Below are 19,684 nucleotides of genomic sequence, written 5' to 3'. Positions count from 1 at the left end.
TTGTTATCAACAGCAGCCTTTTAAACTCACCTGAGCTAACAGGTATGTGCGCTGGTTACTCTGCTGCGCTTAAAATTTCTTTTTTGGTTTGCTACAATGCCTTTTCTGAAACGTTGTCTCCCTCTGCTGGAACACTGACTTCTTTCATTTAATGCCTGCAGACTATAAAAGAGAACCCAACCCAAAAAGTTTGGTTGATTAGTCTGTGGCATTCTGTTAAACTGTTGCTTATGGCGGTCTCTGTGAGCTTCTCAGCGACATTCAGCCAGCCAGGTATCCTGCCTGCAGTAGATGGAATGTGGCAATGGAACGCTGGCTGCGCGTGTCATAATAGGCTCTGAGCCTTTATATACCTGTGCACAGCAGCAGCCACCTTCAGTCTGCTGCTGGACAGCCAGCAGCAGCAGCAGCAGGAGAGGTATGTAATCAGGAGCCCTCCTGCTAAGGGTAGACAGCTGCTCGTTCCACCCCACCCCCCGCCTTAATTGGTTCTCCTCCCTTCCAACGGTGTTGAGGCGGGTGGGAACAGCAGGGGGTGAAGGTGCTGTGTTTAAAGAGGTGGAGTTATGCAGATCTAAAACGCGTGGATTGCAGCAGCAGCAAGCCGAAAAGTGCAGGCATGTAAGGGATCTAGAGGTTGACAACATGTCTTCTTAACGGGAGTCCAGGAGCTCATCTCCACAAATGGACTTTTCAGGATCCTTGGGTGGCTCCGTAGTTTGAAACCAATTCTGGTTATCGCTTCTCGGCCTTTTGGCTAAGATCAAGTGTAGTATCTGTTCTTATCAGTTTAATATCTGATACGTCCCCTATCTGGGGACCATATATTAAATGGATTTTTAGAACAGGGAGATGGAAAAAGAGCTTGCTCTGTCCACTCCACGCATTGACCTGGTATTGCAGTATCTCCAGGACCGGTGCACCCCTTCTTTAATGCAGTTTCTAAAATCAGAAAGAATTGAATTCAATGTTTTTTGTTCATTTTGCTTGTTTGTCGGATTTTGGGATGGACTCTTTGGCTTTGCTTTTCTTCTCCTCATTGGATTTTTCATGTTCAAAGTTGCAGAAGCCAGATTACAAGCTCATTTTGGTTCAACTTCAGCAACTGTGCATTGCATTGCCATGTAATGTGATGCAATGCTATCTTTCTAGCTCTCCCTTTTTACTTCCTTTTGGATAAACAGACATATTAGGCAAGCATTTTGGAGCTTTCACCTAAATAACTACAGGTGGTGAGATAAGCTGCACAATATAATTGACCTTTCAGTATATTGTTGCACACACACCATCTATTTAGCAAATGCCCTTGTTATCAACAGCAGCCTTTTAAACTCACCTGAGCTAACAGGTATGTGCGCTGGTTACTCTGCTGCGCTTAAAATTTCTTTTTTGGTTTGCTACAATGCCTTTTCTGAAACGTTGTCTCCCTCTGCTGGAACACTGACTTCTTTCATTTAATGCCTGCAGACTATAAAAGAGAACCCAACCCAAAAAGTTTGGTTGATTAGTCTGTGGCATTCTGTTAAACTGTTGCTTATGGCGGTCTCTGTGAGCTTCTCAGCGACATTCAGCCAGCCAGGTATCCTGCCTGCAGTAGATGGAATGTGGCAATGGAACGCTGGCTGCGCGTGTCATAATAGGCTCTGAGCCTTTATATACCTGTGCACAGCAGCAGCCACCTTCAGTCTGCTGCTGGACAGCCAGCAGCAGCAGCAGCAGGAGAGGTATGTAATCAGGAGCCCTCCTGCTAAGGGTAGACAGTTGCTCGTTCCACCCCACCCCCCGCCTTAATTGGTTCTCCTCCCTTCCAACGGTGTTGAGGCGGGTGGGAACAGCAGGGGGTGAAGGTGCTGTGTTTAAAGAGGTGGAGTTATGCAGATCTAAAACGCGTGGATTGCAGCAGCAGCAAGCCGAAAAGTGCAGGCATGTAAGGGATCTAGAGGTTGACAACATGTCTTCTTAACGGGAGTCCAGGAGCTCATCTCCACAAATGGACTTTTCAGGATCCTTGGGTGGCTCCGTAGTTTGAAACCAATTCTGGTTATCGCTTCTCGGCCTTTTGGCAAGATCAGTGGTGGTTTTCTGCTGCTGGTGTTGTTTGGAGGGCAGTTGTGACTGGGGTTCCCCCTTGTGGGGCCCTAGTGTGCGATTGAGCGGCGATTGTGTTTATCTGCTGTAAAAATGGTGGAGAAAACACGTGGATTAGAGGACTCGGTCCGTCTGAAGGTGGCTGCAGGTCATGAAGGAGAAATCGGTTTGGACCAAGTTTGCGTTGATGTCTTGAAGAACATTAATGGCTTGAAGGTAACGGATGTATTGGCACTGCAGGATTTTCAGAAACAAGGAATTTATGATATCACTTTTGTTTCTTTGAGTATTTGCCAGAGAGTCTACATGGAGTTGGTACGAATGAAGGAAGAAAAGGAATTGAAATGCCTAGAGTTTATTGCACTGGAACCTCTGTTCCAGCAGACATATAAGTATGTGGTTGTGCACATGTATAACCCTAAAGTTCCGGATGAGACTGTTTCCAATTTTTTAGCTCGGTATTGTAGTGAGGTTAAATTTTTGGGAAGAATGAAGAACAAATACAATTATCTAAATGGCAAGAGGAGATATGTTGTAAAACTGAGACCGGATGATAGAGCTATTGGGGGTGCCAAGAGCATTCCTGCACAGTTTTCTATCGGAGGAGAAAGGGGATTTTGTTTTTATAATGGACAGATGGAATATTGTAGGAAGTGTCATGAGTTTGGACATGTTCAGAAAGATTGTCCAGTGCAAGGTGATGTTTGTAGAGGTTGTGGGAAATCTGGGCATGTTGCAAGTGGTTGCCCAATGAATAAGGTGTGTGATTTGTGTGGACATGCAGATCACCTTGCAAGGAAATGTAGATTGTGGGCTCAGATTCCTAGGTCACAGGTGGACGCTGAAGAGAGGCAGAAGAAGACTCGGCAGGAAAGTGGGGAGGAGGGCGAAGGCTCAGACTCAGAGGGGGAAAGCCAAAAACAAGATGGTGGTAGGGGAAGAGACCATGCGGTGCCCAAGATGGAGGAAAAGGGGCGGAGCCAGAAGAAAGTTGGTTTGAGGGAGGGGCTGGAAGTAATAAACAAAGTAGCTGATGTGCATGGCCCGGGTGATGGGATGGATTTGTCTAATATGGCGGAGTCAGTGAATCCTGTTTTGGGAAGAGATGGGGGTGAGGAAATGGAGGTTTTGGAGGAGGAGGATTCTGATTCGGATGGAACTATAACCCCTCAGCAGCGTGATAGGGTTAACAGTGATTGGAGTGAAAATGAGGAGGAAGATGATGGCAAGGAGGAGAGTTATGCCTCCGTGATTAAAAGAAGTAAGGTGGAGGGGTGTTGGTCTGGGGGGCAGGAAGATCCAGTCTCCCTAAGACCAGGTTATTCTAACAGGGACTCGAGTTCTGAGTCGCCTGATATACGTAGAAAAGTGGGTGGCAGGAGTGGGTTTTCTCCTGGTTCATGATGGATCGGGTATGGTGGAGATTTTTTCCTGTTGTTATGATGGCGTTGTGTGTTGCTTCTCTGAATGTACGAGGGATTGGTTCTGCTTGTAGGAGAGCAGGGATACTGGAGTACATTGAGAGTGTGAATGCAGATATTGTCTGTCTGCAGGAATGTGTAATTAAATCTGCCCCGCATGAGAGTGAGTGGAATAAGGGGCAATCTTTTTGGTCCCCATGCTCAGAAAACAGGAATGAAGGGGTGGGCATTTTACTGTGTAATTCCAGTCTAAAGGTTTTAGAGTTTAAAGTAATCATACCTGGGAGATGTTTGTTTTTATTAGTGGATTTTTTAGGTCAGCGGGTACGGGTTTTTAATGTTTATGCCCCTGCTGATAAACAAGCAAGAGTTGGGTTTTTGGAGTCTCTAAAGTTGTTTTTACCAGGCAGAGACTTCACTATAGTGGCTGGAGATTTTAATTGTGTCAGATCCGCAAAAGATCGTAAGAGCTCTACGGAAGGTAGGACTGATGTTACGTCTAATATTTTAAATCAGATTGTGCAGGATTTACGCTACACGGATGCTGGTCTGATGGTTGGGCCAAGTGATAAGTTCACATACATATCAGATAGTGGACGTAGTGTTTCCCGAATTGACTATGTTTTTATGTCTGAAGGGATTAAGGTGGCCAAGTGCAACCACGTGATGACGACTTTTTCTGACCACAAGATGATAGTGGTAGATCTGTGTATAGCTGAGTCCCTGGCTTTTGGAAAGGGACTCTGGAAGCTGAACGTAAGCCTGCTGGAAGAGGAGAGTGTTAAGGTTGGTTTTAATAAAGTGTTTTTGTCTTGTGTGTCTGAACAGCACATTTTTAAAGATTTGCTAGAGTGGTGGGACTGGGCTAAGGAGAAATTTGCATGTTATTTTAAAGGGGTGTGTTTTAGGAGAGCGAAAGCCAAAAGGGATCATGATGCTGCTGTTATTTCAAAATTGGAAGTACTCCATAAGTTTAAGAGAGCGGGGATGGAGGTGGATAAAGAGATTGCAGATTTGAAGGACGAACTGAAGAAGATACTTATTGAAAAAGGGAAGACTATTATGTTTAAGGCAAAAATAAAGCACATGGAGGAAAATGAGCAATGTTCGAGATACTTTTTTAAAAAATGTTTTAAACCTAAAGGGGTTTTTAAGTCTGTTTTTTCTCCTGCAGGGGAGGTATCTGGGGATGAGATGATTGGCAGTATTCTTTCCTTTTATGAAACACTCTTCTCTAACGATAGTAGAGCCAGTGATGCGGAAATTAATGATTATTGCAAAGTATTAACTAATAATATTCCTGAGGAGAAAATTGGGTTTTTAAGTGAGGAGGTTGGGAAAGATGAAATTAGACGGGCAGTGAATGGCTTGGCGAAAGGCAAGACGCCAGGCTGTGATGGTCTTCCTGCTGAATTTTATGTTAGATTTTGGGATATTATAGGTGTGGAGTTTTCCCGGGTGGTGCAATATGGTTTTACTCATGGGATTTTATCGGTTTCTATGCGTAGGGGGATTGTTACGCTGATTCATAAGAAAGGGGACATGAGGGATATTAAAAATTGGAGGCCCATAACATTGTTAAACAGTGATTACAAAATTATTTCTAAAATTGTGGCTGGTAGACTGGCAGATGTGATAGGTGATATGGTGGGGGAGTATCAGGCATGTGCAGTGCCTGGTAGGAAAATTTCAGATAATTTGCTGCTTCTAAGAGACTTAATTTATCAGGCTAATTTGAATAAGAATGCTCTTTTGTTACAGTCGGTGGACCTGGAGAAAGCCTTTGATAAAATATCACATAGATTTTTGTTCTCTGCTTTAAGTCACCTTGGTGTTCCGGATAAATTATTGATGGTCATTAAGAGTTTTTATTGTGGGGTCAGTAGCCAGATTTTAGTTAATGGGCATGTGAGTTCCAGTTTTAATATTTTATCGGGAGTTAGGCAGGGTTGTCCCCTGTCACCAATTCTTTTTATCTGTGTGGTGGAGGCCCTTTTAAAAAGTGTGCAAGTTGACAAGTGTGTGGCTGGTGTTTTTATTCCTGGGGGATCCGGGGGTCCAGTCAAGTCTTTAAGTTATATGGATGATATTGTTTTTACTTGTGGTTCACAGGCGGATCTCAATAGAGTGAATTTGCACGTAAGGATTTTTTGTTGTGTGGCTGGTATGGCGGTGAATTGGGGAAAGTGCCAGCTTTGTAACTTTGGGAGGCAGGTTGAGGTTAACGTGGCAGGAGTGGAGAGTAGGGAGGAAATTGAGGTTCTTGGTGTCATCTTTGAGAAGGAACTGAAAGGGAAAAGCAGCCTGAAGATTCTAGAAGACAAAATGGATCAGAAGTTGAACTTTTGGAAACTAAGGAACCTGTCGCTGAGAGGGAAAGTGCTGGTAATCAAGTCTGTGATTCTCCCGCTTCTGCTGTACACTGCTTTGATTTTCCCACCTGCTGTGCTTTGGACAAAGAGAGTGACAAGGAAACTGTTTGTGTTTTTTTGGGGATCCAAAATGGAGAAACTAAGAAGAGGAATGGTTATGTGTTCTGTGGAAAATGGGGGTTGTGATTTTCCTAACATTGACTTATTTTTAAGAATGCATTATTTTTTGAACATTTATAAATTATCCCAGTGCAATAACAGGACTGCGGACATGTGCAAATATTTAGCAGGACGGCTTTTCCAGAAATGGAGCTGGTGTGAGAAGGATTTAAGAAAACCAGTTTCGTTTGTGATACCGTTTTTTTATGTGGTGCTTAGGTCCTTCTATGATCAAAATGGGATAAGCTCCATGGTTAGACCGGACAAAAAACTGATTGTCTCAGGTATTAAGAAGAAGGAGATGTTATGTGATGTGCCGTTTTGTAATAATGCACAGTCTGGACAGGTGTGGAAGCTTTTTTTCATGCGTGGAATCAGCAACAGACAGAAGGATGTAACCTGGATGGCGTTGCATGGATGCTTGCCAACAAGGGCTTTTTTGAATGACCGGGGGATTAAGGTTCAAGAACTATGTCCTAGGGAAGGTTGCAATAAGGTGGAAACAATACAGCATATTTTTTGGGACTGTTTTTTTGCTAAAAAAGTTTTTACCTTGTTGTCACGTATGTTTGTTGCTTTAGTTGGTTTTCATTGTTTCGATTTTGAAAGGATTTTAATAGGTCAAGATTTTAAGTACTCGCAAAGGAAGCGGGCAAGCTGGATTATTTTTGTCATATATAAAGAGGTTTTATGGGACGTTCGGAATTTGGTGATTTTTAAAAAGATTGTTTTTTCCCCCATGGAATGCAGAAAGATTTTTCTTGCTAGACTGTTTTATGCCTATTTATTGGATAAAAAGAAGTATGGTGAGACAGCAGCAGAAGCACTCTGGAACTTTTCACATTGGACTTCTTACAGTAAGTAACAGTTAATTGCAGGGTTGTGTTTTTTGGGATTTTGTTTTTGTTTTTCCGAATGATGATTTGAGAACCCGTTATGTGAATATGCGCTATGATGCATAAATTAATGTGGGTCTTAATCTGAGGAAAAAAAAAAAAAAAAATCTGTTCTTATCAGTTTAATATCTGATACGTCCCCTATCTGGGGACCATATATTAAATGGATTTTTAGAACAGGGAGATGGAAAAAGAGCTTGCTCTGTCCACTCCACGCATTGACCTGGTATTGCAGTATCTCCAGGACCGGTGCACCCCTTCTTTAATGCAGTTTCTAAAATCAGAAAGAATTGAATTCAATGTTTTTTGTTCATTTTGCTTGTTTGTCGGATTTTGGGATGGACTCTTTGGCTTTGCTTTTCTTCTCCTCATTGGATTTTTCATGTTCAAAGTTGCAGAAGCCAGATTACAAGCTCATTTTGGTTCAACTTCAGCAACTGTGCATTGCATTGCCATGTAATGTGATGCAATGCTATCTTTCTAGCTCTCCCTTTTTACTTCCTTTTGGATAAACAGACATATTAGGCAAGCATTTTGGAGCTTTCACCTAAATAACTACAGGTGGTGAGATAAGCTGCACAATATAATTGACCTTTCAGTATATTGTTGCACACACACCATCTATTTAGCAAATGCCCTTGTTATCAACAGCAGCCTTTTAAACTCACCTGAGCTAACAGGTATGTGCGCTGGTTACTCTGCTGCGCTTAAAATTTCTTTTTTGGTTTGCTACAATGCCTTTTCTGAAACGTTGTCTCCCTCTGCTGGAACACTGACTTCTTTCATTTAATGCCTGCAGACTATAAAAGAGAACCCAACCCAAAAAGTTTGGTTGATTAGTCTGTGGCATTCTGTTAAACTGTTGCTTATGGCGGTCTCTGTGAGCTTCTCAGCGACATTCAGCCAGCCAGGTATCCTGCCTGCAGTAGATGGAATGTGGCAATGGAACGCTGGCTGCGCGTGTCATAATAGGCTCTGAGCCTTTATATACCTGTGCACAGCAGCAGCCACCTTCAGTCTGCTGCTGGACAGCCAGCAGCAGCAGCAGCAGGAGAGGTATGTAATCAGGAGCCCTCCTGCTAAGGGTAGACAGTTGCTCGTTCCACCCCACCCCCCGCCTTAATTGGTTCTCCTCCCTTCCAACGGTGTTGAGGCGGGTGGGAACAGCAGGGGGTGAAGGTGCTGTGTTTAAAGAGGTGGAGTTATGCAGATCTAAAACGCGTGGATTGCAGCAGCAGCAAGCCGAAAAGTGCAGGCATGTAAGGGATCTAGAGGTTGACAACATGTCTTCTTAACGGGAGTCCAGGAGCTCATCTCCACAAATGGACTTTTCAGGATCCTTGGGTGGCTCCGTAGTTTGAAACCAATTCTGGTTATCGCTTCTCGGCCTTTTGGCTAAGATCAAGTGTAGTATCTGTTCTTATCAGTTTAATATCTGATACGTCCCCTATCTGGGGACCATATATTAAATGGATTTTTAGAACAGGGAGATGGAAAAAGAGCTTGCTCTGTCCACTCCACGCATTGACCTGGTATTGCAGTATCTCCAGGACCGGTGCACCCCTTCTTTAATGCAGTTTCTAAAATCAGAAAGAATTGAATTCAATGTTTTTTGTTCATTTTGCTTGTTTGTCGGATTTTGGGATGGACTCTTTGGCTTTGCTTTTCTTCTCCTCATTGGATTTTTCATGTTCAAAGTTGCAGAAGCCAGATTACAAGCTCATTTTGGTTCAACTTCAGCAACTGTGCATTGCATTGCCATGTAATGTGATGCAATGCTATCTTTCTAGCTCTCCCTTTTTACTTCCTTTTGGATAAACAGACATATTAGGCAAGCATTTTGGAGCTTTCACCTAAATAACTACAGGTGGTGAGATAAGCTGCACAATATAATTGACCTTTCAGTATATTGTTGCACACACACCATCTATTTAGCAAATGCCCTTGTTATCAACAGCAGCCTTTTAAACTCACCTGAGCTAACAGGTATGTGCGCTGGTTACTCTGCTGCGCTTAAAATTTCTTTTTTGGTTTGCTACAATGCCTTTTCTGAAACGTTGTCTCCCTCTGCTGGAACACTGACTTCTTTCATTTAATGCCTGCAGACTATAAAAGAGAACCCAACCCAAAAAGTTTGGTTGATTAGTCTGTGGCATTCTGTTAAACTGTTGCTTATGGCGGTCTCTGTGAGCTTCTCAGCGACATTCAGCCAGCCAGGTATCCTGCCTGCAGTAGATGGAATGTGGCAATGGAACGCTGGCTGCGCGTGTCATAATAGGCTCTGAGCCTTTATATACCTGTGCACAGCAGCAGCCACCTTCAGTCTGCTGCTGGACAGCCAGCAGCAGCAGCAGCAGGAGAGGTATGTAATCAGGAGCCCTCCTGCTAAGGGTAGACAGTTGCTCGTTCCACCCCACCCCCCGCCTTAATTGGTTCTCCTCCCTTCCAACGGTGTTGAGGCGGGTGGGAACAGCAGGGGGTGAAGGTGCTGTGTTTAAAGAGGTGGAGTTATGCAGATCTAAAACGCGTGGATTGCAGCAGCAGCAAGCCGAAAAGTGCAGGCATGTAAGGGATCTAGAGGTTGACAACATGTCTTCTTAACGGGAGTCCAGGAGCTCATCTCCACAAATGGACTTTTCAGGATCCTTGGGTGGCTCCGTAGTTTGAAACCAATTCTGGTTATCGCTTCTCGGCCTTTTGGCTAAGATCAAGTGTAGTATCTGTTCTTATCAGTTTAATATCTGATACGTCCCCTATCTGGGGACCATATATTAAATGGATTTTTAGAACAGGGAGATGGAAAAAGAGCTTGCTCTGTCCACTCCACGCATTGACCTGGTATTGCAGTATCTCCAGGACCGGTGCACCCCTTCTTTAATGCAGTTTCTAAAATCAGAAAGAATTGAATTCAATGTTTTTTGTTCATTTTGCTTGTTTGTCGGATTTTGGGATGGACTCTTTGGCTTTGCTTTTCTTCTCCTCATTGGATTTTTCATGTTCAAAGTTGCAGAAGCCAGATTACAAGCTCATTTTGGTTCAACTTCAGCAACTGTGCATTGCATTGCCATGTAATGTGATGCAATGCTATCTTTCTAGCTCTCCCTTTTTACTTCCTTTTGGATAAACAGACATATTAGGCAAGCATTTTGGAGCTTTCACCTAAATAACTACAGGTGGTGAGATAAGCTGCACAATATAATTGACCTTTCAGTATATTGTTGCACACACACCATCTATTTAGCAAATGCCCTTGTTATCAACAGCAGCCTTTTAAACTCACCTGAGCTAACAGGTATGTGCGCTGGTTACTCTGCTGCGCTTAAAATTTCTTTTTTGGTTTGCTACAATGCCTTTTCTGAAACGTTGTCTCCCTCTGCTGGAACACTGACTTCTTTCATTTAATGCCTGCAGACTATAAAAGAGAACCCAACCCAAAAAGTTTGGTTGATTAGTCTGTGGCATTCTGTTAAACTGTTGCTTATGGCGGTCTCTGTGAGCTTCTCAGCGACATTCAGCCAGCCAGGTATCCTGCCTGCAGTAGATGGAATGTGGCAATGGAACGCTGGCTGCGCGTGTCATAATAGGCTCTGAGCCTTTATATACCTGTGCACAGCAGCAGCCACCTTCAGTCTGCTGCTGGACAGCCAGCAGCAGCAGCAGCAGGAGAGGTATGTAATCAGGAGCCCTCCTGCTAAGGGTAGACAGCTGCTCGTTCCACCCCACCCCCCGCCTTAATTGGTTCTCCTCCCTTCCAACGGTGTTGAGGCGGGTGGGAACAGCAGGGGGTGAAGGTGCTGTGTTTAAAGAGGTGGAGTTATGCAGATCTAAAACGCGTGGATTGCAGCAGCAGCAAGCCGAAAAGTGCAGGCATGTAAGGGATCTAGAGGTTGACAACATGTCTTCTTAACGGGAGTCCAGGAGCTCATCTCCACAAATGGACTTTTCAGGATCCTTGGGTGGCTCCGTAGTTTGAAACCAATTCTGGTTATCGCTTCTCGGCCTTTTGGCTAAGATCAAGTGTAGTATCTGTTCTTATCAGTTTAATATCTGATACGTCCCCTATCTGGGGACCATATATTAAATGGATTTTTAGAACAGGGAGATGGAAAAAGAGCTTGCTCTGTCCACTCCACGCATTGACCTGGTATTGCAGTATCTCCAGGACCGGTGCACCCCTTCTTTAATGCAGTTTCTAAAATCAGAAAGAATTGAATTCAATGTTTTTTGTTCATTTTGCTTGTTTGTCGGATTTTGGGATGGACTCTTTGGCTTTGCTTTTCTTCTCCTCATTGGATTTTTCATGTTCAAAGTTGCAGAAGCCAGATTACAAGCTCATTTTGGTTCAACTTCAGCAACTGTGCATTGCATTGCCATGTAATGTGATGCAATGCTATCTTTCTAGCTCTCCCTTTTTACTTCCTTTTGGATAAACAGACATATTAGGCAAGCATTTTGGAGCTTTCACCTAAATAACTACAGGTGGTGAGATAAGCTGCACAATATAATTGACCTTTCAGTATATTGTTGCACACACACCATCTATTTAGCAAATGCCCTTGTTATCAACAGCAGCCTTTTAAACTCACCTGAGCTAACAGGTATGTGCGCTGGTTACTCTGCTGCGCTTAAAATTTCTTTTTTGGTTTGCTACAATGCCTTTTCTGAAACGTTGTCTCCCTCTGCTGGAACACTGACTTCTTTCATTTAATGCCTGCAGACTATAAAAGAGAACCCAACCCAAAAAGTTTGGTTGATTAGTCTGTGGCATTCTGTTAAACTGTTGCTTATGGCGGTCTCTGTGAGCTTCTCAGCGACATTCAGCCAGCCAGGTATCCTGCCTGCAGTAGATGGAATGTGGCAATGGAACGCTGGCTGCGCGTGTCATAATAGGCTCTGAGCCTTTATATACCTGTGCACAGCAGCAGCCACCTTCAGTCTGCTGCTGGACAGCCAGCAGCAGCAGCAGCAGGAGAGGTATGTAATCAGGAGCCCTCCTGCTAAGGGTAGACAGCTGCTCGTTCCACCCCACCCCCCGCCTTAATTGGTTCTCCTCCCTTCCAACGGTGTTGAGGCGGGTGGGAACAGCAGGGGGTGAAGGTGCTGTGTTTAAAGAGGTGGAGTTATGCAGATCTAAAACGCGTGGATTGCAGCAGCAGCAAGCCGAAAAGTGCAGGCATGTAAGGGATCTAGAGGTTGACAACATGTCTTCTTAACGGGAGTCCAGGAGCTCATCTCCACAAATGGACTTTTCAGGATCCTTGGGTGGCTCCGTAGTTTGAAACCAATTCTGGTTATCGCTTCTCGGCCTTTTGGCTAAGATCAAGTGTAGTATCTGTTCTTATCAGTTTAATATCTGATACGTCCCCTATCTGGGGACCATATATTAAATGGATTTTTAGAACAGGGAGATGGAAAAAGAGCTTGCTCTGTCCACTCCACGCATTGACCTGGTATTGCAGTATCTCCAGGACCGGTGCACCCCTTCTTTAATGCAGTTTCTAAAATCAGAAAGAATTGAATTCAATGTTTTTTGTTCATTTTGCTTGTTTGTCGGATTTTGGGATGGACTCTTTGGCTTTGCTTTTCTTCTCCTCATTGGATTTTTCATGTTCAAAGTTGCAGAAGCCAGATTACAAGCTCATTTTGGTTCAACTTCAGCAACTGTGCATTGCATTGCCATGTAATGTGATGCAATGCTATCTTTCTAGCTCTCCCTTTTTACTTCCTTTTGGATAAACAGACATATTAGGCAAGCATTTTGGAGCTTTCACCTAAATAACTACAGGTGGTGAGATAAGCTGCACAATATAATTGACCTTTCAGTATATTGTTGCACACACACCATCTATTTAGCAAATGCCCTTGTTATCAACAGCAGCCTTTTAAACTCACCTGAGCTAACAGGTATGTGCGCTGGTTACTCTGCTGCGCTTAAAATTTCTTTTTTGGTTTGCTACAATGCCTTTTCTGAAACGTTGTCTCCCTCTGCTGGAACACTGACTTCTTTCATTTAATGCCTGCAGACTATAAAAGAGAACCCAACCCAAAAAGTTTGGTTGATTAGTCTGTGGCATTCTGCTAAACTGTTGCTTATGGCGGTCTCTGTGAGCTTCTCAGCGACATTCAGCCAGCCAGGTATCCTGCCTGCAGTAGATGGAATGTGGCAATGGAACGCTGGCTGCGCGTGTCATAATAGGCTCTGAGCCTTTATATACCTGTGCACAGCAGCAGCCACCTTCAGTCTGCTGCTGGACAGCCAGCAGCAGCAGCAGCAGGAGAGGTATGTAATCAGGAGCCCTCCTGCTAAGGGTAGACAGCTGCTCGTTCCACCCCACCCCCCGCCTTAATTGGTTCTCCTCCCTTCCAACGGTGTTGAGGCGGGTGGGAACAGCAGGGGGTGAAGGTGCTGTGTTTAAAGAGGTGGAGTTATGCAGATCTAAAACGCGTGGATTGCAGCAGCAGCAAGCCGAAAAGTGCAGGCATGTAAGGGATCTAGAGGTTGACAACATGTCTTCTTAACGGGAGTCCAGGAGCTCATCTCCACAAATGGACTTTTCAGGATCCTTGGGTGGCTCCGTAGTTTGAAACCAATTCTGGTTATCGCTTCTCGGCCTTTTGGCTAAGATCAAGTGTAGTATCTGTTCTTATCAGTTTAATATCTGATACGTCCCCTATCTGGGGACCATATATTAAATGGATTTTTAGAACAGGGAGATGGAAAAAGAGCTTGCTCTGTCCACTCCACGCATTGACCTGGTATTGCAGTATCTCCAGGACCGGTGCACCCCTTCTTTAATGCAGTTTCTAAAATCAGAAAGAATTGAATTCAATGTTTTTTGTTCATTTTGCTTGTTTGTCGGATTTTGGGATGGACTCTTTGGCTTTGCTTTTCTTCTCCTCATTGGATTTTTCATGTTCAAAGTTGCAGAAGCCAGATTACAAGCTCATTTTGGTTCAACTTCAGCAACTGTGCATTGCATTGCCATGTAATGTGATGCAATGCTATCTTTCTAGCTCTCCCTTTTTACTTCCTTTTGGATAAACAGACATATTAGGCAAGCATTTTGGAGCTTTCACCTAAATAACTACAGGTGGTGAGATAAGCTGCACAATATAATTGACCTTTCAGTATATTGTTGCACACACACCATCTATTTAGCAAATGCCCTTGTTATCAACAGCAGCCTTTTAAACTCACCTGAGCTAACAGGTATGTGCGCTGGTTACTCTGCTGCGCTTAAAATTTCTTTTTTGGTTTGCTACAATGCCTTTTCTGAAACGTTGTCTCCCTCTGCTGGAACACTGACTTCTTTCATTTAATGCCTGCAGACTATAAAAGAGAACCCAACCCAAAAAGTTTGGTTGATTAGTCTGTGGCATTCTGTTAAACTGTTGCTTATGGCGGTCTCTGTGAGCTTCTCAGCGACATTCAGCCAGCCAGGTATCCTGCCTGCAGTAGATGGAATGTGGCAATGGAACGCTGGCTGCGCGTGTCATAATAGGCTCTGAGCCTTTATATACCTGTGCACAGCAGCAGCCACCTTCAGTCTGCTGCTGGACAGCCAGCAGCAGCAGCAGCAGGAGAGGTATGTAATCAGGAGCCCTCCTGCTAAGGGTAGACAGCTGCTCGTTCCACCCCACCCCCCGCCTTAATTGGTTCTCCTCCCTTCCAACGGTGTTGAGGCGGGTGGGAACAGCAGGGGGTGAAGGTGCTGTGTTTAAAGAGGTGGAGTTATGCAGATCTAAAACGCGTGGATTGCAGCAGCAGCAAGCCGAAAAGTGCAGGCATGTAAGGGATCTAGAGGTTGACAACATGTCTTCTTAACGGGAGTCCAGGAGCTCATCTCCACAAATGGACTTTTCAGGATCCTTGGGTGGCTCCGTAGTTTGAAACCAATTCTGGTTATCGCTTCTCGGCCTTTTGGCTAAGATCAAGTGTAGTATCTGTTCTTATCAGTTTAATATCTGATACGTCCCCTATCTGGGGACCATATATTAAATGGATTTTTAGAACAGGGAGATGGAAAAAGAGCTTGCTCTGTCCACTCCACGCATTGACCTGGTATTGCAGTATCTCCAGGACCGGTGCACCCCTTCTTTAATGCAGTTTCTAAAATCAGAAAGAATTGAATTCAATGTTTTTTGTTCATTTTGCTTGTTTGTTGGATTTTGGGATGGACTCTTTGGCTTTGCTTTTCTTCTCCTCATTGGATTTTTCATGTTCAAAGTTGCAGAAGCCAGATTACAAGCTCATTTTGGTTCAACTTCAGCAACTGTGCATTGCATTGCCATGTAATGTGATGCAATGCTATCTTTCTAGCTCTCCCTTTTTACTTCCTTTTGGATAAACAGACATATTAGGCAAGCATTTTGGAGCTTTCACCTAAATAACTACAGGTGGTGAGATAAGCTGCACAATATAATTGACCTTTCAGTATATTGTTGCACACACACCATCTATTTAGCAAATGCCCTTGTTATCAACAGCAGCCTTTTAAACTCACCTGAGCTAACAGGTATGTGCGCTGGTTACTCTGCTGCGCTTAAAATTTCTTTTTTGGTTTGCTACAATGCCTTTTCTGAAACGTTGTCTCCCTCTGCTGGAACACTGACTTCTTTCATTTAATGCCTGCAGACTATAAAAGAGAACCCAACCCAAAAAGTTTGGTTGATTAGTCTGTGGCATTCTGTTAAACTGTTGCTTATGGCGGTCTCTGTGAGCTTCTCAGCGACATTCAGCCAGCCAGGTATCCTGCCTGCAGTAGATGGAATGTGGCAATGGAACACTGGCTGCGCGTGTCATAATAGGCTCTGAGCCTTTATATACCTGTGCACAGCAGCAGCCACCTTCAGTCTGCTGCTGGACAGCCAGCAGCAGCAGCAGCAGGAGAGGTATGTAATCAGGAGCCCTCCTGCTAAGGGTAGACAGCTGCTCGTTCCACCCCACCCCCCGCCTTAATTGGTTCTCCTCCCTTCCAACGGTGTTGAGGCGGGTGGGAACAGCAGGGGGTGAAGGTGCTGTGTTTAAAGAGGTGGAGTTATGCAGATCTAAAACGCGTGGATTGCAGCAGCAGCAAGCCGAAAAGTGCAGGCATGTAAGGGATCTAGAGGTTGACAACATGTCTTCTTAACGGGAGTCCAGGAGCTCATCTCCACAAATGGACTTTTCAGGATCCTTGGGTGGCTCCGTAGTTTGAAACCAATTCTGGTTATCGCTTCTCGGCCTTTTGGCTAAGATCAAGTGTAGTATCTGTTCTTATCAGTTTAATATCTGATACGTCCCCTATCTGGGGACCATATATTAAATGGATTTTTAGAACAGGGAGATGGAAAAAGAGCTTGCTCTGTCCACTCCACGCATTGACCTGGTATTGCAGTATCTCCAGGACCGGTGCACCCCTTCTTTAATGCAGTTTCTAAAATCAGAAAGAATTGAATTCAATGTTTTTTGTTCATTTTGCTTGTTTGTCGGATTTTGGGATGGACTCTTTGGCTTTGCTTTTCTTCTCCTCATTGGATTTTTCATGTTCAAAGTTGCAGAAGCCAGATTACAAGCTCATTTTGGTTCAACTTCAGCAACTGTGCATTGCATTGCCATGTAATGTGATGCAATGCTATCTTTCTAGCTCTCCCTTTTTACTTCCTTTTGGATAAACAGACATATTAGGCAAGCATTTTGGAGCTTTCACCTAAATAACTACAGGTGGTGAGATAAGCTGCACAATATAATTGACCTTTCAGTATATTGTTGCACACACACCATCTATTTAGCAAATGCCCTTGTTATCAACAGCAGCCTTTTAAACTCACCTGAGCTAACAGGTATGTGCGCTGGTTACTCTGCTGCGCTTAAAATTTCTTTTTTGGTTTGCTACAATGCCTTTTCTGAAACATTGTCTCCCTCTGCTGGAACACTGACTTCTTTCATTTAATGCCTGCAGACTATAAAAGAGAACCCAACCCAAAAAGTTTGGTTGATTAGTCTGTGGCATTCTGTTAAACTCTTGCTTATGGCGGTCTCTGTGAGCTTCTCAGCGACATTCAGCCAGCCAGGTATCCTGCCTGCAGTAGATGGAATGTGGCAATGGAACGCTGGCTGCGCGTGTCATAATAGGCTCTGAGCCTTTATATACCTGTGCACAGCAGCAGCCACCTTCAGTCTGCTGCTGGACAGCCAGCAGCAGCAGCAGCAGGAGAGGTATGTAATCAGGAGCCCTCCTGCTAAGGGTAGACAGCTGCTCGTTCCACCCCACCCCCCGCCTTAATTGGTTCTCCTCCCTTCCAACGGTGTTGAGGCGGGTGGGAACAGCAGGGGGTGAAGGTGCTGTGTTTAAAGAGGTGGAGTTATGCAGATCTAAAACGCGTGGATTGCAGCAGCAGCAAGCCGAAAAGTGCAGGCATGTAAGGGATCTAGAGGTTGACAACATGTCTTCTTAACGGGAGTCCAGGAGCTCATCTCCACAAATGGACTTTTCAGGATCCTTGGGTGGCTCCGTAGTTTGAAACCAATTCTGGTTATCGCTTCTCGGCCTTTTGGCTAAGATCAAGTGTAGTATCTGTTCTTATCAGTTTAATATCTGATACGTCCCCTATCTGGGGACCATATATTAAATGGATTTTTAGAACAGGGAGATGGAAAAAGAGCTTGCTCTGTCCACTCCACGCATTGACCTGGTATTGCAGTATCTCCAGGACCGGTGCACCCCTTCTTTAATGCAGTTTCTAAAATCAGAAAGAATTGAATTCAATGTTTTTTGTTCATTTTGCTTGTTTGTCGGATTTTGGGATGGACTCTTTGGCTTTGCTTTTCTTCTCCTCATTGGATTTTTCATGTTCAAAGTTGCAGAAGCCAGATTACAAGCTCATTTTGGTTCAACTTCAGCAACTGTGCATTGCATTGCCATGTAATGTGATGCAATGCTATCTTTCTAGCTCTCCCTTTTTACTTCCTTTTGGATAAACAGACATATTAGGCAAGCATTTTGGAGCTTTCACCTAAATAACTACAGGTGGTGAGATAAGCTGCACAATATAATTGACCTTTCAGTATATTGTTGCACACACACCATCTATTTAGCAAATGCCCTTGTTATCAACAGCAGCCTTTTAAACTCACCTGAGCTAACAGGTATGTGCGCTGGTTACTCTGCTGCGCTTAAAATTTCTTTTTTGGTTTTCTACAATGCCTTTTCTGAAACGTTGTCTCCCTCTGCTGGAACACTGACTTCTTTCATTTAATGCCTGCAGACTATAAAAGAGAACCCAACCCAAAAAGTTTGGTTGATTAGTCTGTGGCATTCTGTTAAACTGTTGCTTATGACGGTCTCTGTGAGCTTCTCAGCGACATTCAGCCAGCCAGGTATCCTGCCTGCAGTAGATGGAATGTGGCAATGGAACGCTGGCTGCGCGTGTCATAATAGGCTCTGAGCCTTTATATACCTGTGCACAGCAGCAGCCACCTTCAGTCTGCTGCTGGACAGCCAGCAGCAGCAGCAGCAGGAGAGGTATGTAATCAGGAGCCCTCCTGCTAAGGGTAGACAGCTGCTCGTTCCACCCCACCCCCTGCCTTAATTGGTTCTCCTCCCTTCCAACGGTGTTGAGGCGGGTGGGAACAGCAGGGGGTGAAGGTGCTGTGTTTAAAGAGGTGGAGTTCTGCAGATCTAAAACCCGTGGATTGCAGCAGCAGCAAGCCGAAAAGTGCAGGCATGTAAGGGATCTAGAGGTTGACAACATGTCTTCTTAACGGGAGTCCAGGAGCTCATCTCCACAAATGGACTTTTCAGGATCCTTGGGTGGCTCCGTAGTTTGAAACCAATTCTGGTTATCGCTTCTCGGCCTTTTGGCTAAGATCAAGTGTAGTATCTGTTCTTATCAGTTTAATATCTGATACGTCCCCTATCTGGGGACCATATATTAAATGGATTTTTAGAACAGGGAGATGGAAAAAGAGCTTGCTCTGTCCACTCCACGCATTGACCTGGTATTGCAGTATCTCCAGGACCGGTGCACCCCTTCTTTAATGCAGTTTCTAAAATCAGAAAGAATTGAATTCAATGTTTTTTGTTCATTTTGCTTGTTTGTCGGATTTTGGGATGGACTCTTTGGCTTTGCTTTTCTTCTCCTCATTGGATTTTTCATGTTCAAAGTTGCAGAAGCCAGATTACAAGCTCATTTTGGTTCAACTTCAGCAACTGTGCATTGCATTGCCATGTAATGTGATGCAATGCTATCTTTCTAGCTCTCCCTTTTTACTTCCTTTTGGATAAACAGACATATTAGGCAAGCATTTTGGAGCTTTCACCTAAATAACTACAGGTGGTGAGATAAGCTGCACAATATAATTGACCTTTCAGTATATTGTTGCACACACACCATCTATTTAGCAAATGCCCTTGTTATCAACAGCAGCCTTTTAAACTCACCTGAGCTAACAGGTATGTGCGCTGGTTACTCTGCTGCGCTTAAAATTTCTTTTTTGGTTTGCTACAATGCCTTTTCTGAAACGTTGTCTCCCTCTGCTGGAACACTGACTTCTTTCATTTAATGCCTGCAGACTATAAAAGAGAACCCAACCCAAAAAGTTTGGTTGATTAGTCTGTGGCATTCTGTTAAACTGTTGCTTATGGCGGTCTCTGTGAGCTTCTCAGCGACATTCAGCCAGCCAGGTATCCTGCCTGCAGTAGATGGAATGTGGCAATGGAACACTGGCTGCGCGTGTCATAATAGGCTCTGAGCCTTTATATACCTG

At 44.1% G+C, this 19,684-nt stretch overlaps 11 non-coding genes across 11 annotated transcripts; all 11 read left to right on the top strand.

Annotated features, from left to right (window-relative positions):
• The first annotated feature begins 737 nt into the window (after positions 1-737).
• On the top strand, positions 738-928 carry LOC141180175 (U2 spliceosomal RNA). Its single transcript, XR_012255946.1, has one exon. It is a non-coding gene; the product is annotated as a U2 spliceosomal RNA (small nuclear RNA).
• Positions 929-6,998: 6,070 nt separating this feature from the next.
• Positions 6,999-7,196, top strand: LOC141179893 (U2 spliceosomal RNA). The gene has a single exon (XR_012255832.1). It is a non-coding gene; the product is annotated as a U2 spliceosomal RNA (small nuclear RNA).
• Positions 7,197-8,311: 1,115 nt separating this feature from the next.
• Positions 8,312-8,502, top strand: LOC141180173 (U2 spliceosomal RNA). Its single transcript, XR_012255945.1, has one exon. It is a non-coding gene; the product is annotated as a U2 spliceosomal RNA (small nuclear RNA).
• Positions 8,503-9,617: 1,115 nt separating this feature from the next.
• LOC141180172 (U2 spliceosomal RNA) lies at positions 9,618-9,808 on the top strand. Its single transcript, XR_012255944.1, has one exon. It is a non-coding gene; the product is annotated as a U2 spliceosomal RNA (small nuclear RNA).
• A 1,115-nt stretch (positions 9,809-10,923) lies between these two features.
• LOC141180171 (U2 spliceosomal RNA) lies at positions 10,924-11,114 on the top strand. The gene has a single exon (XR_012255943.1). It is a non-coding gene; the product is annotated as a U2 spliceosomal RNA (small nuclear RNA).
• A 1,115-nt stretch (positions 11,115-12,229) lies between these two features.
• Positions 12,230-12,420, top strand: LOC141180169 (U2 spliceosomal RNA). The gene has a single exon (XR_012255941.1). It is a non-coding gene; the product is annotated as a U2 spliceosomal RNA (small nuclear RNA).
• A 1,115-nt stretch (positions 12,421-13,535) lies between these two features.
• Positions 13,536-13,726, top strand: LOC141180168 (U2 spliceosomal RNA). Its single transcript, XR_012255940.1, has one exon. It is a non-coding gene; the product is annotated as a U2 spliceosomal RNA (small nuclear RNA).
• A 1,115-nt stretch (positions 13,727-14,841) lies between these two features.
• LOC141180167 (U2 spliceosomal RNA) lies at positions 14,842-15,032 on the top strand. Its single transcript, XR_012255939.1, has one exon. It is a non-coding gene; the product is annotated as a U2 spliceosomal RNA (small nuclear RNA).
• Positions 15,033-16,147: 1,115 nt separating this feature from the next.
• On the top strand, positions 16,148-16,338 carry LOC141180166 (U2 spliceosomal RNA). The gene has a single exon (XR_012255938.1). It is a non-coding gene; the product is annotated as a U2 spliceosomal RNA (small nuclear RNA).
• A 1,115-nt stretch (positions 16,339-17,453) lies between these two features.
• Positions 17,454-17,644, top strand: LOC141180165 (U2 spliceosomal RNA). The gene has a single exon (XR_012255937.1). It is a non-coding gene; the product is annotated as a U2 spliceosomal RNA (small nuclear RNA).
• Positions 17,645-18,759: 1,115 nt separating this feature from the next.
• LOC141180164 (U2 spliceosomal RNA) lies at positions 18,760-18,950 on the top strand. The gene has a single exon (XR_012255936.1). It is a non-coding gene; the product is annotated as a U2 spliceosomal RNA (small nuclear RNA).
• The last annotated feature ends 734 nt before the right edge of the window (positions 18,951-19,684 follow it).

Source organism: Phyllobates terribilis, unplaced genomic scaffold (genome assembly GCF_046119375.1).
Source record: "Phyllobates terribilis strain yellow unplaced genomic scaffold, ASM4611937v1 Scaffold_30__1_contigs__length_15301838, whole genome shotgun sequence".
NCBI lineage: Eukaryota > Metazoa > Chordata > Amphibia > Anura > Dendrobatidae > Phyllobates > Phyllobates terribilis.
The sequence above is the reverse complement of the archived record's forward strand: the minus strand, read 5'-3'. Positions and strand labels throughout refer to the sequence as shown.